The following is a 15,809-nucleotide window of genomic DNA, read 5'->3' as shown; positions in this document are numbered from 1 at the left end:
TGGGAATAACAATGTTTGATTGCTGGTGTCAGTGGAAGGAACAGTGCCACATTCTTAGTGTCAGTGGAAGGGAAAGTGCCAGATAAAAAAATAAAAATAAAGAATGTTTAAAAAAAAAATAAAAAGGCAGGCAAAGGGCTGCTTTGGGCCACTGGACCACAGTTTGGAGAACACTGGGTTAAGCCATGTAAACAGCAACCTCCACTTTATTCCAAATTGCACATCCTGTACACTGGTACTCACTTTCTTCATGGGTATTGTACGAGGCAAGCTATTTAAAGTGGTAGTATATAGATTTTTTTGACTTTTACCTACAGGTAAGCCTATATTAAGACTTACCTGTAGGTACAATTAATATCTCCTAAACCTGCACGGTTTAGGAGATATTTGCACTGCATGCAGCCACTGACGCTAGCCGCGCATGCGCTCTGAAGGTCCGGGCATGCCATTTACAGCGCCGGAGCCGCCGAACACGGAAGAGACACCGAGGGATCATGTCCGCTCCAACAGCGGTGTCCGGGGGTCCGTGTCGGGGCTTTGTTTTTAAGGTAAGTATTTCATAATGAGCTAGTATGCGATGCATACTAGCTCATTATGCCTTTGCCTTGCAGGGTTTTTTTTTTCTTTATAGTATACTACCGCTTTAATTATTAAATAAAAACACACTACTACTTATTTGGATAAATCATGGCCGCAGCTTTATTATTGTTTTAACAAATATTACAATTAAACCATTTAAACATACTACTGCATACTTTATTCATTTCACCTCAAAATACTGAATACTTCAAACATGGCCCAGCCACTACGGCTCGAGCTTGGAATCCTTTACTTAAAACAAAGGTTATCAATTATCCCCACAGGGCAGGCGAGATGAAACCGCATTTTGCCTGGCACCCAAACCCCAGCCCGCGGCCTTTTCTATACAAAACTGAAAATTAAGGTTGAGGATATCCAGACCTATATCTGACAGGTGTACCCTGTCATCCCGGTAAAGCCCTGGTAATCCTCCCTCCAATTCCAAATGTCTAAACGAAAAACCTACCGGATACAATAGCATTTTTTTTATATTCCTATTAACACGTTTCTGTATTTTTTTCGAAAGGTTGTAATACTACTGAATCAAGCCAGCGGAGTCTTTGTATGATCTCTGAAAATACAATTACTGTATTAGGAGAGATCATATGAATTTGTCTTAGGGTTCTCTGAATGTTAAATATCAAATCTAAAGTTTTCAATTGGCCAATATCATTAAATGAATTATAAGAACATTCGGATGAGGCCATCACTCAAAAAGACTACCTGATTCAAATTGCAGATCGCTAATTCAAATTGCAAATCACTCCAAACCATTCCTCTCCGGCCACTCCAATAAACTTGAAATGAAGCAGGATCCAAACTTAGGTTTGTTGAATAATTCCTCTCTTCTTAGCCCAAAATACGAATGAGTGACCGAGAATTCATGCTACAAAAGGGGATCTGGAATATCAAATAAATTGGTTAGGATGAATATACAATTTGTACGCATTTGAACTCCATCTACCAATCTCTTTAATATTACTCTCCCTCATACCCATCCTAGCTGCTTCTGTCGCTGCCCCTATTCTGAAAGAATGTGATGATATTTTGCCCTAAATTTAATGCTGCCATACATTTCTTCAAGACACAGTTAAATTGATATCTTGTTAACGGGAACCCTTGTTCATGAATGAAGAAAAGCTCTTGAGCAGGAGGTCTTATGCTCATGTATTGTCTCAACAGAAAAACTGGACAAATAGCAGGGTTATTGCACGAATTTAACACAATCCAATGTCCTTTTCCGTCTTACTTTTAGGAAGAAAAACTCTCAGACAATTATCCTTTATAATTATGTTCTTCCTACACATGCCTTCCTTATCATTCTTTGATGCGGCAACTACCTCTGATAAACGTAAAGCCCCAAAGAATTATAAGGAAAAAATTGCTCTAAACATAGTAGCTCCAAAAGTAGAAAAACAAACTGTTTTAACTTGGCCAGGATTAGGGATGATCCAACGGTTCGGGTCGACCATCGGTTCGGCCCGAACATTGGGTGTTCGAGGTTCGGCCGAATTTAGAACTTTTTGCCCAAAAAGTTCGGAATTTGGCAACCAGAACCGACCAAAATGCAATGGTTCAGGAAATGGGCTTTAAAAGCCCGTGATTGGACCAGAACCATTAGCAAAAGCCAATTGAGGGGGCAGGAGAATGCTAGGAATGTGATTGGAGTGACTAGGGGGTCCCTAGGCCAATCATTAGTGAATACGCCCCCCCAGTATATAAGATAGCCCCTGCCAAATTCCTAGCATTGTTATACAGGACATGGAAGAGAATGGAAGCAGTTCTGTTAATTTTACTTTAAAAGTGTCATTTAGCATTTATTAGTGTGAGGAAAGGGATATCTAGTGTAGTTAGAGCGCTCTTTTACACTTTAGTTAGCTTCAAAAATTTAGTTTCTGTAGGGAAAGTGTTAGGTGCCAGGGTGACCGTAGTGTAGTGTAGGTTGAACTGACACTGACTGCTATGGCAGGGTGACCAAACCCTTCCATATCAGGGTGACCGCTATAGAGAAAAGATAGTTTCTCTCAAGTCACTTTCGCTGCAGTAATATGGCTTCGCCCCTGTCAGCATTCTTTTTGGCTGCAGGCGTCTATAGTAATTTTTTAAGCACATGTTTGTAGTCAGGCATGACATCTGAACATGTGTATAGGGGGTATATATACACACCCATGTCTGTATATATACACCTGCACATATATAGGTGTGAAAGGAGCAGAAAAAACTACTTGCGCTAATGAAATAATTAACACCAATATAGTTACGCTCCTATCACACCTATATATGTCTAGGTGTGTATATACATATAAGTATGTGTGTATATACAGTACACCCGTATACAGAAGTTCAGATGTTTTGCCTGCCTCCAAAGAACCCAAAAAAATGCCCAAAAAAACGCTGGCGTAAAAGAAAAAAAAAAAAAAACGCCTGGGTATATATACCACTATACACAAGTTCAGATGTTTTGTCTGCCTCTAAAGAACCCAAAAAAACACCTGCTACTAAACCGGCAAGGTGTGAAAAGCGAGAAGCCACTAACCTGTTCTATAATTGCACTAATACAAATGATCTTTTTTTTATGGTTCTGGACATGCTACAGAGCTGAAACTTCACATGTACACCTTTTAAACCCCCCAGACACAAAATCACACACAAAAAAGTTCTTAAAAATTGTCATTTTTGATAGAGAGCCAATTATTGAAAAAATTAAAAAAAAAAAAAATTCTTTGGATTTAGTGTCTGGGGGGTCTAAAAAGTGTACCTGTGAAGTTTCAGCTCTGTAGCATGTCCATAACCAGAAAAAAAAGATTGTTTGTATTAGAACACTTATAGAACAGGTTAGTGGCTTCTCGCTTTTCACACCTTGCTGGTTTAGTAGCAAGCGTTTTTTTGGGCATTTTTTTGGGTTCTTTGGAGTCAGGAAAAACATCTGAACTTGTGTATAGTGGTATATATACCACTATACACAAGTTCAGATGTTTTGCCTGCCTCCAAAGAACCCAAAAAAAATGCCCAAAAAAACGCTAGCGTCAAACAAAACCCGCCCAGGTGTGTTGTTGCAGGCATTTTTTTGGGGGTTTTTGGAGGCAGGCAAAACATCTGAAGTTGTGTACACACACATACTTATATGTATTTTACACTTAGACATATATAGGTGTTATAGGAGCGTAACCATATTAGTGTAAATGATTTCATTAGCGCAAGCATATATTTCTGCTACTATCACACCTATATATGTCTAGGTGTGTATATACATATAAGTATGTGTGTGTACACAAGTTCAGATGTTTTGCCTGCCTCCAAAAACCCCAAAAAAATGCCTGCAACAACACACCTGGGCGTTTTTTTTTTGACGCTAGCGTTTTTTTGGGCATTTTTTGGGGTTCTTTGGAGGCAGGCAAAACATCTGAACTTGTGTATAGTGGTATATATACCACAATACACAAGTTCAGATGTTTTTCCTGACTTCAAAGAACCCAAAATATGCCCAAAGAAAACGCTTGCTACTAAACCGGCAAGGTGTGAAAAGCGAGAAGCCTTCACAGGTACACTTTTTAGACCCCCCAGATACTAAATCCAAAGACATTTTTTTTTAAATTTTTTCAATAATTGGCTATCAAAAATGACAATTTTTATGAACTTTTTTTGTGTAATTTTGTGTCTGGGGGGTCTAAAAGGTGTACCTGTGAAGTTTCAGCTCTGTAGCATGTCCAGAACCAGAAAAATAAGATCATATAGGTGTAAAATGAGGGTACCACCATCCCTGCTCTACTGAAAAATTATCTTTTTTTTCTGGTTCTGGACATGCTACAGAGCTGAAACTTCACAGGTACACTTTTTAGACCCCCCAGATACCAAATCCAAAGACATTTTTATTTATTTATTTATTTATTTTTTTCCCAATAATTGGCTCTCTATCAAAAATGACAATTTTTAAGAACTTTTTTTGTGTGATTAATAGTCCCTGGGGTATGACCCAGAACCCTAGGCACTTTTTAGGGGCATTTATTGGGTTTTAGGGCTTCAAAATGGTGTTTTTTGATTACCGAAGTTTGGGTCCCATTGATTTCAATGGGGTTCTGAAATCCAGGCCGAACTTTCGGGAAGTTCGGATGTTCTGGCCGAACCGAACTTTTGAAAAGTTCGATCATCCCTAGCCAGGATCTATGGAGTAATCGGTACTCTGTTGTCCACATAAAAATTAGCTTTTTTGAAGCCTTTTAAGGCTGTTTTATTGAGAAAAAACTCGAACATGCCGGTAACTGATATAACCTAAAGAAAAATGGATATCCCTGTCAAAATGTTGTTAATATGTGACCGAGAGTATTGCTTGGCCATTAAATTATTTAGAAATAGCAGGACTAATTGTTCAGAAAAAGAAGACACATCCATCTTGTTCAATCTTAGAAATGACAACCATAGCATCCAAGAGGACACATAACTCAACCAGGTTGATTTAGCTATAAATCGTTGAATGTTATCCGACACTGAATCAGCTGAGGGCATGGTACTCCGAATAAATCTACTTCTGGCATCAGGGTAAATAAGCGCTCCATCTAAAAGCGAGAAAGTGAGTCTGCTAACTGATTCTCTTTTCCTGGAACATAACGAGCTTTAATCCAAATATTTAATGATCAGCTTCTAAATACCAAGTGTCTTAACAACTTAGGGTCCATGTACACGGGACGCTGGAAATGGCCGTTTAGGAGCAGTTGGGCGTTTTTGTCAGAAGCCCCTGAACGCAGCTCCATGTTATCTTATCTGTCCATGTACACATGGTCGTTTACAGTCATATGCAGGCAGTTGCGTTCAGGGACGTTTTTTAGAACGCAATTATTTGCGTTCGAACGTGTGTTTCCCAGCGTTTCAAACGCAGAAACACGGCCGAATGTGACTAAACGTGACTGAACGTGATGAACCTACGTTCAGCCACGTTATACGTTTTTTTTCTTCCATTCAAAATCAATGGTTGCCTATGGGAGCCTATTGATTTGAATGGAAGTCGCACCGCAAGTCGGATCCGACTTGCGGCGCGACCTGCACTGTGAGAATCTTGAGGGGGAACTCCACGCCAAAAATGGGAAAAAACTGCGTGGGGGTCCCCCCCAGGTTCCAAACCAGACCCTTATCCGAGCATGCAGCCCGGCAGGCCAAGAAGGGGGAGGGGACGAGCGAGCGGCCCCACCCCCCCTGGACCACACCAGGCCACATGCCCTCAACATGGGGGGGTGTTGGTGCTTTGGGGCAGGGGGAGCTCTGCACCCCCCACCTCAAAGCACCTTGCCCCCTGGCCGGTGGTTGTGGAGGTCTGCGGGCAGGGGGCTCATCGGAATCTGGAAGCCCCCTTTAACAAGGGGGCCCCCCAGATCCCGGACCCCCTCCCTATGTGAATGGGTATGGGGTACACTGTACCCCTACTCATTCACCACATAAAAGGCAGTGTATGGAAATAACGACAGGAGACGTTTTGGAAAGTTTATTAAAAATCTTCATCCGGCTCTTCGGGGTCTTCTCCTCTCCGGGGTCTTCTGCTCTTTTGCTGTCCGCTCTTCTTGTGTTCTCTTCTCTGGGGTCTTCTGCTGTCCTATCTTCTTTTCTTCTCCTCTCCGGTCTTCTGCTCTTTTGCTGTCGGCTCTTCTTCTTCCTCCGGTCCTCCTCCTCCGATGTCTCCGGTAATTATGCCGGTCTCCGGTCTCTGCAGCTTATTATATAGCCATTAGGGGCTTGGCCCCGATGACGTCATCGGGAGGCCCCGCCCCTCGTGTTACAGATGACGTCATCTGTGACACGAGGGGGTGGGGCCTCCCGATGACGTCATCGGGCCAAGCCCCTAATGGCTATATAATAAGCTGCAGAGACCGGAGACCGGCATAATTACCGGAGATGTCGTCGAAGATCAACATGGGGGGCAAGGTGCTTTGAGGTGGGGGGTGCAGAGCTCCCCCTGCCCCAAAGCACCAACACCCACCCATGTTGAGGGCATGTGGCCTGGTGTGGTCCAGGGGGGTGGGGCTGCTCGCTCGTCCCCTCCCCTTTCCTGGGCTGCATGCTCGGAAAAGGGCCTGGTTTGGAACTTGGGGGGGGGGGGGCCCCCCACGCAGTTTTTTCCCATTTTTGGCGTGGAGTTCCCCCTCAAGATTCTCACAGTGCAGGTCGCGCCGCAAGTTGGATCCGACTTGCGGTGCGACTTCCATTCAAATCAATAGGCTCCCATAGGGAACCATTGATTTTGAATGGAGGCAGAAAAACGCTGCTAAAAGCAACGTGGCCAAACGTGCGATAACGCAAATGGAAAAAGCTACTGAAAGCACGTTTAACAGCTGCTTTTTCCCGGCGTCAGAAATTGCTTTGCAGGACGTTTTTTCTAACGTCCCTGATAGACAGTTTATTGCAAATAAAACTCCTTTGTTATCTGTACTTACCAGTAATCTTTTATTTCTGAACAGCTCACCCCAGATTTCCATGGCTACTACTATTGGGAAAAGTTCTAAAAGAACACTGATTTTACAGAGGCCCTTGTAAATCCATGCTTTAGGCCAATTTTCTGCACACCAATATTTTCCCATATAGCCGCAAAACCAATTGAACCTGCTGCATCTGTGAAAAGGCAGAGCGCTTCATTCGTTATGAATTCATTCTGCCATATTGTTTTGCCGTTAAAATGTTCTAGAAAATTCAGCCATACTAGCATATCTTCTTTTACTTCATTTGTTAATCTGACGTGCGAGGAAGGATTCTTTGAACCTGAAATAATGGCTTACATTCTTCTCGAAAAGATTCTGCCCATTGGTAAAATTCTGGTTCCAAAGGCTAACAGACCTAGAAGCTTTTGTATTTCTTTAGGAGTAACCTTTTTGTTTCTGATAAATGCGCGTAGCAGCTGTGTAATTTTAATAATTTTTCCCCCAGGTAGTCTAAACTCCATGTTTTCGGTATCTATAGTTATTCTCAGAAAATCAAGGCAATTTACTGGTTCTACTGTTTTCTCATGTGCCATAGGTATACCGAAATAATCACAGATATTTGAAAAGGTATAAAGTAAATTGTGACTTTCTTTTGAACCTACTCTGCCCATAAATAAGAAGTCATCTAAGTAATGCAAAATAAAATTAGAATTGGCTTCTTTTGAAATCACCCATTCTATAAATGTTGAAAACTTTTCAAAATAATGGCAAGCTAAAGAGCAAGCCATTGGTAAGCATTTATCCACATAATAATTATTATTAAAATAAATGCCCAATGAGGAAAAACCTTCTGGATGAATTGGAAGGAGTCTAAAGCCCCGTACACACGTAGCGATTGTCGGCTTGTTAGTATGATGCTTCCGACAACTGACAGCGACTTTTCGGCCGAACAGAATCTGTTGTGCAGGCATTAAAATTTTTGTTGGCCAACACCAGAACGGCCGATTGTTCGCCAGTCAGTACAGAATTCGGCCGACAAACAGCCGATTAGCAAGACTGGGCATGCTCAGAAAAGAAAAAACACACGGAAAGTTAACCATCACATGACATCACTTCTGCAGTCGGCTGTTGTTGGCCGACAAAATTCATGTGCAGTCTTTTGCAGTTTTCAGCCGACAGGACAGCACCGGACAAAAGACGGCCGATCGTTCGGTCGACATTCGGGACGTGTGTACGGGGCTTAAAAGCCGACTTTATCTCGGCCTTTGCCAACAAAGCTCCTCTTCCTAACCTCTTCAGCTTAACCATTGCTTCTTCAAAGGACGTATACTCTACTGATGATAAATCTGGGTTTATTTGCATTCAATGAACTGCCATATTGAAAAGACAGATGATGAATCATCCTATATTCATTAAGTATTTTATCAGGGATTATACCAATAGGGGAAATTCAAAAAATTATTAAATGGTGGATTATTAAATGGTGGATTTTTAAACGGACCAGATATTTTCGGCTATTGCAAACAGATTCTTTACTGATGGGAGATTATCTATTATTACGCAACCTGGACCGTTAAAAGGTGGCAGCCAAAACACTTTTTTAAATCCTTCAGTTAATAATGCTGCTGTCTGTTTGTCTGGGTAGTCCCTGTGCCATGGGATCATGTTTTGCAGGATCACCGGAGAATTGGCTTTTGTGTATAGGGTCTCTATTCTGCTGTGATTGTGTCGCTGACTATTTGCAAGAACATTTTACTGCCGGATGAGATCCTGCACAGAAAGCACATTCATGCTTATATCTGCAGGAGTGCATCCATTACTTAAAAAAGACTTTTTTTCTATAACTTGTGTTACTCGTTACATTAGGAAGAGAACTATTTTGTCTGATTAATGGCTGTTTGGAGGGTAAAAATAAATTAAGTCCTACATCTTTTATTCCGCATGTAAGTGAAGGATGAATGCTTAATTTTTGACTAAATGAATCATTGTATGAAAACCAAGCAAACCCTCCAAAATTCTTATACACTTCTAGTATAATGTCCACATGCAGGAAAAGCCCCATGCTTTTCTCTGGGAATTTTTTCGCATAGAATACTAGAATATATACAAAATGCTTGCAACCAATTATTGAATGATTTTGTTATGGGCCTTCTTCTATCTTCCTCTGTTCTATCCCCTTTTTTTTCGGATTTGAAAATGAAGTCGTTTGAATAAGGTAACAGCGATAACAAATCAATATATCAGGTAAGTAAAGATTGGGGGTTGATATGTGCGCTGTCACTTGGGTATTCAAATAGGAGGAATTCCTAGAATGTATTGCAGCTGATGATGATAATGAGATTAGGATAAAATCCTATCCCACCTGCAGCCAGCCCTGGTAAATTCACTAAATACCAATCAATATCAAATCGCAAAAGTGAGTTCTGGTAAGTGGGTAAGTCCAGCGCCGACTCACTTTTGCGATTTGGAACAAATCAATATACTCACCTTTCCATATTTTTTCTTTAACACTAGCGGGTAACTGAAACCCTAACGGAGACATAACACACGGCATTACTTCTTTTCCACAAATTGCTGGGATACCTAACGTTGGCTCATTCAAATTAACATGACCCAAGACTTTACCTGAATCTGCTACTGCCGGAACAATATTTGACACCGAGCCGGGATTGGTTAAAAAGGAAGCTGTAGAATTACTCAAATTCTCATTATATACTGGTGCCCATACCGCTACTGCTGCCTCAATAGGTGGTGCCCTAAACACTCCTCTTCTCCCAGGCTTTCTTCTTCTTGCCACTGCCACTCAGCTGGTCTCATCCTTCCTGCTTCCGACCCTCCGTCGGGTTCTTCTTCTCTGCCTGTCGCCTCGGCTCCAGACGGCTCAGCCACTCTTCATCTTCAGCTCCTGCCCGCTCCAATAGCTGCCGAAATAAGGGTCTTCATGTTGCCAGAGAGATAACTTCTTGTCAGAGCTGACCTCTGACCTAGAAAATCCTTCTTCAAACTGGCAAACACCTGAGCCCAGGATTGGTTAAAAAGGAAGCTGTAGAATTACTCAAATTCTCATTATATACTGGTGCCCATACCACTGCCGCCTCACTAGGTGGTGCCCTAACCACAGGATGTGAGGGCACAGACATATCAGAAATGATTTTGTTCAAATAAGATGATAAATCACACAGTAATTTTAAATAGTTAGACTTACCCTGCCCAGCATCTGCAGGAGCTGCTTGCTCGGATTGCTGGGCTGTCCATTTAACCAGAATTGACTGCTTTGGAGATCTGTTTATTTCTTCTGCATTTTCAAAATTGCTAAATATATTGTCTGCTAACTTTCCTTGCTCTAATAATTGAGCCTGCACAGGTCCTTCTTTTTCATTAATTAAATGCTGCCTCTTTCCTACTTTTTCTAATACCCCCTGTTCTTTTTTGGCCCTGCCCATAGCCCGCCTCACCGACATACATCATCTGCTGCCTTCCTAAAGAGGCTGGCCCTGGTTCTTCATTCAAGGCGGCTGGCCGCATGGGCGGGCTGTATCTCTGGGACTGACTGCTCCTCCTCTTCCCGTCCTCTGTATGCAGCGCTCCGCCTCCTTCTTCTCCTTCACGCTGCAGATTCATATCTTTGAGCGGTCCCTCCTCTTCTCCCAGGCTTTCTTCTTCTTGCCACTGCCACTCAGCTGGTCTCCTCCTTCGTGCTTCCGACCCTCCGTCGGGTTCTTCTTCTCTGCCTGTCGCCTCGGCTACAGATGGTAGGGATAGACACTTTCTCAGCCACTCTTCCTCTTCAGCTCCTGCCCGCTCCAATAGCTGCCGAATAAGGGTCTTCATGTTGCCAGAGAGATAACTTCTTGTCAGAGCTGACCTGGAAAATCCTTCTTCAAACTGGCAAACACCTGAGCCCAGAACCCCTTTTTATAGGCAATCCCAGGAATTCCAGAATCTTCCAAGGGTCAGGTCACTCAATAGACCAATCCTGGGTCACCTTTCCCAGATTCTGGAATATTCCCAGAGTCACCTGACTCCACTGACCTATCAGGGAACAAAGTCCCCCCTTTTTCCTTTCCCTTTTTTTGTGCTCTCTTTTTTCATATATTCATATATTTTTCCTCTCATACTGTATACAGAGAAAGGGTATACTTTTTTATGTCCCTCACTTGTGTCTGTGTCACGGAACCATGAACCAGACGTACAACAACAGATAAGTGAAAATAAGAAGGCTTTATTGAAAATCAAGCTGTAAAGCAGAAGTCCAAACGGATGGCGAAACCGAGGCAGAGTCCTTGCGAAGCCAGAGGTCAGGAACCAGGAGGGTAGTCAGACGAAGCCGGGATCAGGAACCAGCAGGGTAGTCAGACGAAGCCAGGATCAGGAACCAGCAGGGTAGTCAGACGAAGCCAGGATCAGGAACCAGCAGGGTAGTCAGACGAAGCCAGGATCAGGAACCAGCAGGGTAGTCAGACGAAGCCAGGATCAGGGACCAGAAGCAGCAGCAGTCTTAGAAGCATGTGAACACAGGAGGACCAAGCAAGGAACTGAAGCCACAGACCTCCTATATATATGAGCTAGGCATCCAGCTCCTCCCAGTGGGAAGGAGGAGCCGCAGGGTGGGAGGCTACAAGAAACCCAGAAACCAAGATGGCCGCCAGCACATGTCAAACGAAGGAGAACAGCAAGAAGGTAAGACCATGACAGTCTGTCCTTGTCCCTTACATCTCCAACAGAATTTTGTATCTCTACAATTTTGTAAAGCACTGGGCAAACTGTTGTCACTATATAAATCCTGTATATGAATAATAATAATAAAAATAGCATTAAAGTAAACAATTATTTATACATAATTTATGGATGTTTGTTTTTCTGTGAAATATTTTGAGTCAGAATATTTATATCCTGCAATTGAATTAATCTGTGAGAAGAAAAGGAGTCATTAATGGGATATAAATAATAGCTGGGAAAGCATATAAATGTGGTGTATATATAATAAGCATTCGTTATGTGCTCATTCTAACTGCAACCACTGATAGAGTTTTGCATATACTGTATCCATGTTTTTAGACAGTAGGAATATATAACATTTTTCATAAATTCTTGAAAAATAACAACTAGTAATTCAGTGAATTTAAGGTTCTGGTTATGGATTCTATAACCTTTTATATAGATAAAAGCTGTAATTCTGTCATTTGTGTGGTTTATAGAAAAAGGGGTAAAAGAGGGTAACTCTATGCTGTTTCCTGTGCAGCCCTTTCATGTATGCCTGGTTTTTGGGTTAATTGGAAGATTGTGCTGTTTCTAGTCCCTTTGGAATGCAGCACTCCATTCACAGATTGTGGTTTTAAGGTGGGGTTCTGGCTCTCCAGGGCATAGACAGGTTGTTGTGTTTATTGGGGCAGGAATCAAACAGGATGGAGTTGGCCTTGTGGGAGGGATTCCACCAGCTCCTACTGAAGGTTCACACATCTATATGCACTAGGCAGGGTATTTGTTTGGGGAGAGATATAGTAGGTTAGGGTGTTTTTGGAGTGTGAGCTTGCAGAGGGAGGGAGAGTGGGTGGGGAGGTAGGGGGGATATCTGGGTTCTGATGCTGATCATTTTATGTGTTTTATACGCTTATAAACTTTTAGAGAGGTTACTCCATAGGATGTGTGAATTGTATCTTTTTTGTTTTTTGATTAGTTGACTTGCAGATTAACACCCTCCTCATATTTTGTACGTGAGCACCCCCCCCCCCCTCTTTGGAGCTATTTAGCAGGGTTCACAGGACCAACTTTTTGTTTTTTGTAGATTGTGCTGTTTCACCAAGTCCAGTTTTTTTGTGCACAACATCCTTGGTAACTGGGAAAATCTGGAGAGCCAGAAGGATGGCAAAATTTGAACAAAGAAAAAAATATGAAAAATAAAAAAAAAATGGAATGGAAATGATGAAGAATACTCAGCAAACATGATGTTACATGTGGGAAAGGTGATCTAGGGCTTAAAGCAGACCTAAATCATAACTAGATGACATTCAGTTTATTAAAGCCCTGTGAATCATAAACAACTAGCATGGAATGCTGTCTTCACCATATTTTCATCTCGAAGATGCTAGTTACCTCCAGCCTCTTTCAGCCACTTACTGGCTACATATGGGTAAGGTTATGGATGTACCCAGTGTAGTTTTGCTTTCTGGCCACAAGATGGTGCTATAGAACCATTTGGATTAATAAGAAGTGTAGGTGCCATAGGTCTACTACTAGAGGTCCCCTTAGGTAGAATGCCAGTGATAGGCAGGGTGCACCTTGAGTTAATGCCAGTCCTGTCCTGCCAGCAGTGGGGCACTCTGGGTTGAGAGCTAACATACAAAACGTTTTGTTGGGGAGCTGCTGAGTGTTCATCAAGGGAAGTGGCTGAGGCCCAAGATACAGCAAGGATGTAGGTTGTAAGGATTTGTTTTATAGCTTCCCCTTAGATGGGGAAGCAAGGGAGAAGGACTTTTTGGATTATTTGCATCCCTTCTCTAGGAATCCAATAAGAAACGGTGCTGCTCCAAACAACTGTGTGTGTCACCACTGTGAGGTGCATCTATCCAGAGGGCCCTTCTGGCCTGATATCTTTAACCTACAATAAGAAACATGAAGCCACACGCAATCAATCCGCCTGGTAATCAAAATGTAAACCCAGCTTCAGATTGTCTCCTCCTATGCCACATTTTCCTGTTTATGCGTTTCACCGTCCCGTGTGCTTAGTCACAGAGGTCTTGTACTAAGCTTGTTTCTTATTGTAAGTTACTCTGTCTAGGAATGCTGGACAATGGCTAACTTCTTAAAGGTATGGGCTACTCCTTGACTCTCTCCTCATTTATCAGATATTCTTTTTGCAACTGAAGTATTGTGCCATCATCTGGTACCAGGATGGCTGAAGCATATATATATAAAACGCACAGAAATATACTGCATTAAATGTGCAGTAACGCACAGAAATATACTGTGTTAAACATGCAATAACGCACGGAAATATACTGCATTAAACGGCACGTAATGCACTGAAATTTACTGCGTTAAATGACACATAATGCAGAGAAATATACTGTCTTAAACATGCAATAACATACAGAAATAAACTGCATTAAACATGCACTAACACCCAGAAATATACTGCGTTAAATGTGCAGTAACACACAGAAATGTACTGCTTTAAAATGTGCAATAACGCACAAAAATATACTGCGTTAAATATGCATGAACACACAGAAATATACTACGTTAAACATGCAGTAAAGCACTGAAATATTCTGCTTTAAACGACACGTAACGCACTTAAATATTCTGCATTAAACGACACGTAACGCACTTAAATATTCTGCGTTAAAGACACGTACTGCCTTAAGCATGCAATAATGAATAGCAATAAAATGCATTAAACGTGCACTAGCTCACAGAAGTGTACTGCGTTAAATGTGCACTAAGGCACAGAAATATACTGCATTAAATGTGCACTAATGCACTAAAATTTGCTGTGATAAATGACACGTAACGCACTGAAATATACTGCATTAAACATGCACTAAAGCACAGACATATACTGCGTTAAACGTGCAGTAACGCACAGAAATGTACTGCGTTAAACAACACATAACGCACAGAAATATACTGCCTTAAACATGCAATAATGCATAGAAATAAAATGCATTAAACGTGAACTAACTCACAGAAATGTACTGCGTTAAATGTGCACTAAAGCCCCATACACACGTGCAGATTATCTGCAGACTTTTGTCTGCAGACTTACCAAAACCATATAATATGAGGTCAAACCTAAACACTTTCAATTTGTATGCAATCCGGCAGGCCCTTGCACTACATAGAAAAGGTAAGTCTGCAGACAAAAGTCTGCAGATAATCTGCAGGTGTGTATGGGGCCTTAGGCACATAAATATACTGCATTAAATGGCTCATAATGCACTGAAATATACTGCGTTAAACTTGCACTAACACACTGAAATATACTGCGATAAACTTGCACTAACTCACTGAAATATACTGCATTAAACGTGCACTAATGCATAGAAGTATACTGCTTTATATTTGCTTTATAACGCACTGAAATATACTTCATGCTTTATAACGCACTTTGTTAAATGTGCACTATTGCACTGAGCTATAATGCTGTAAAGCTGCCCTGGCGCCGCAGTGCAGTGCGTTGTGGTCATTCAGCGGTTGAACGCCCCAATAATTCGTGAGTTCCTCGAATGGGCGAACAGTCAATGTTCGGCCCGAACCCATGCTCGGGCCGAGCCGTTCGCCCATCCCTATTAGCAAGCTTTTCCTGTTTGCATAGATGCTTCAGGTCAGTAACTTACTAGATATTGAAGTTAAAGTGTCACTAAACACATGTCATAAAAAACTATTAATAAATGCTGTATTACTGCTGTTCATCTAGTCACTATGAAATTCGCTTTCTGTATTCTTCAAATAAACCTGGTTGATCCTGCTGTTCTTTGTCTCCACCATCTGTTCATGTCCCCAATTCAAGGATTTCGCTAGGGATTGCTAGGGATTTTACATCTTTGTTGAAAACGCTGCACATGCTCAGCTTTTAGTGAGTTTCTATGCTGAACATTTCCTACCTATCACGTCTTAGCAGCCATTGTGACTATAGTCCCGCATGTGGGCATATACACAGTGGTAAATGACAGCCCACTTCCTCCCTCCTCCTCCATGCCCACTAACTAGCTAAACACAATAGGGGTGGGAAATTACATGTAGATTATTGGTGGCTACACCTCCCTCTTATTCTAAGATACAGGCTGGAGGGGCATGACACATGCCGTGACTGGCAGATATCCACCC

The sequence above is a fragment of the Pelophylax lessonae genome (genome assembly GCF_965119305.1).
Source record: "Pelophylax lessonae genome assembly, chromosome: 2".
In the NCBI taxonomy this organism is placed as follows: domain Eukaryota; kingdom Metazoa; phylum Chordata; class Amphibia; order Anura; family Ranidae; genus Pelophylax; species Pelophylax lessonae.
Note: the sequence above shows the minus strand (reverse complement) of the source record.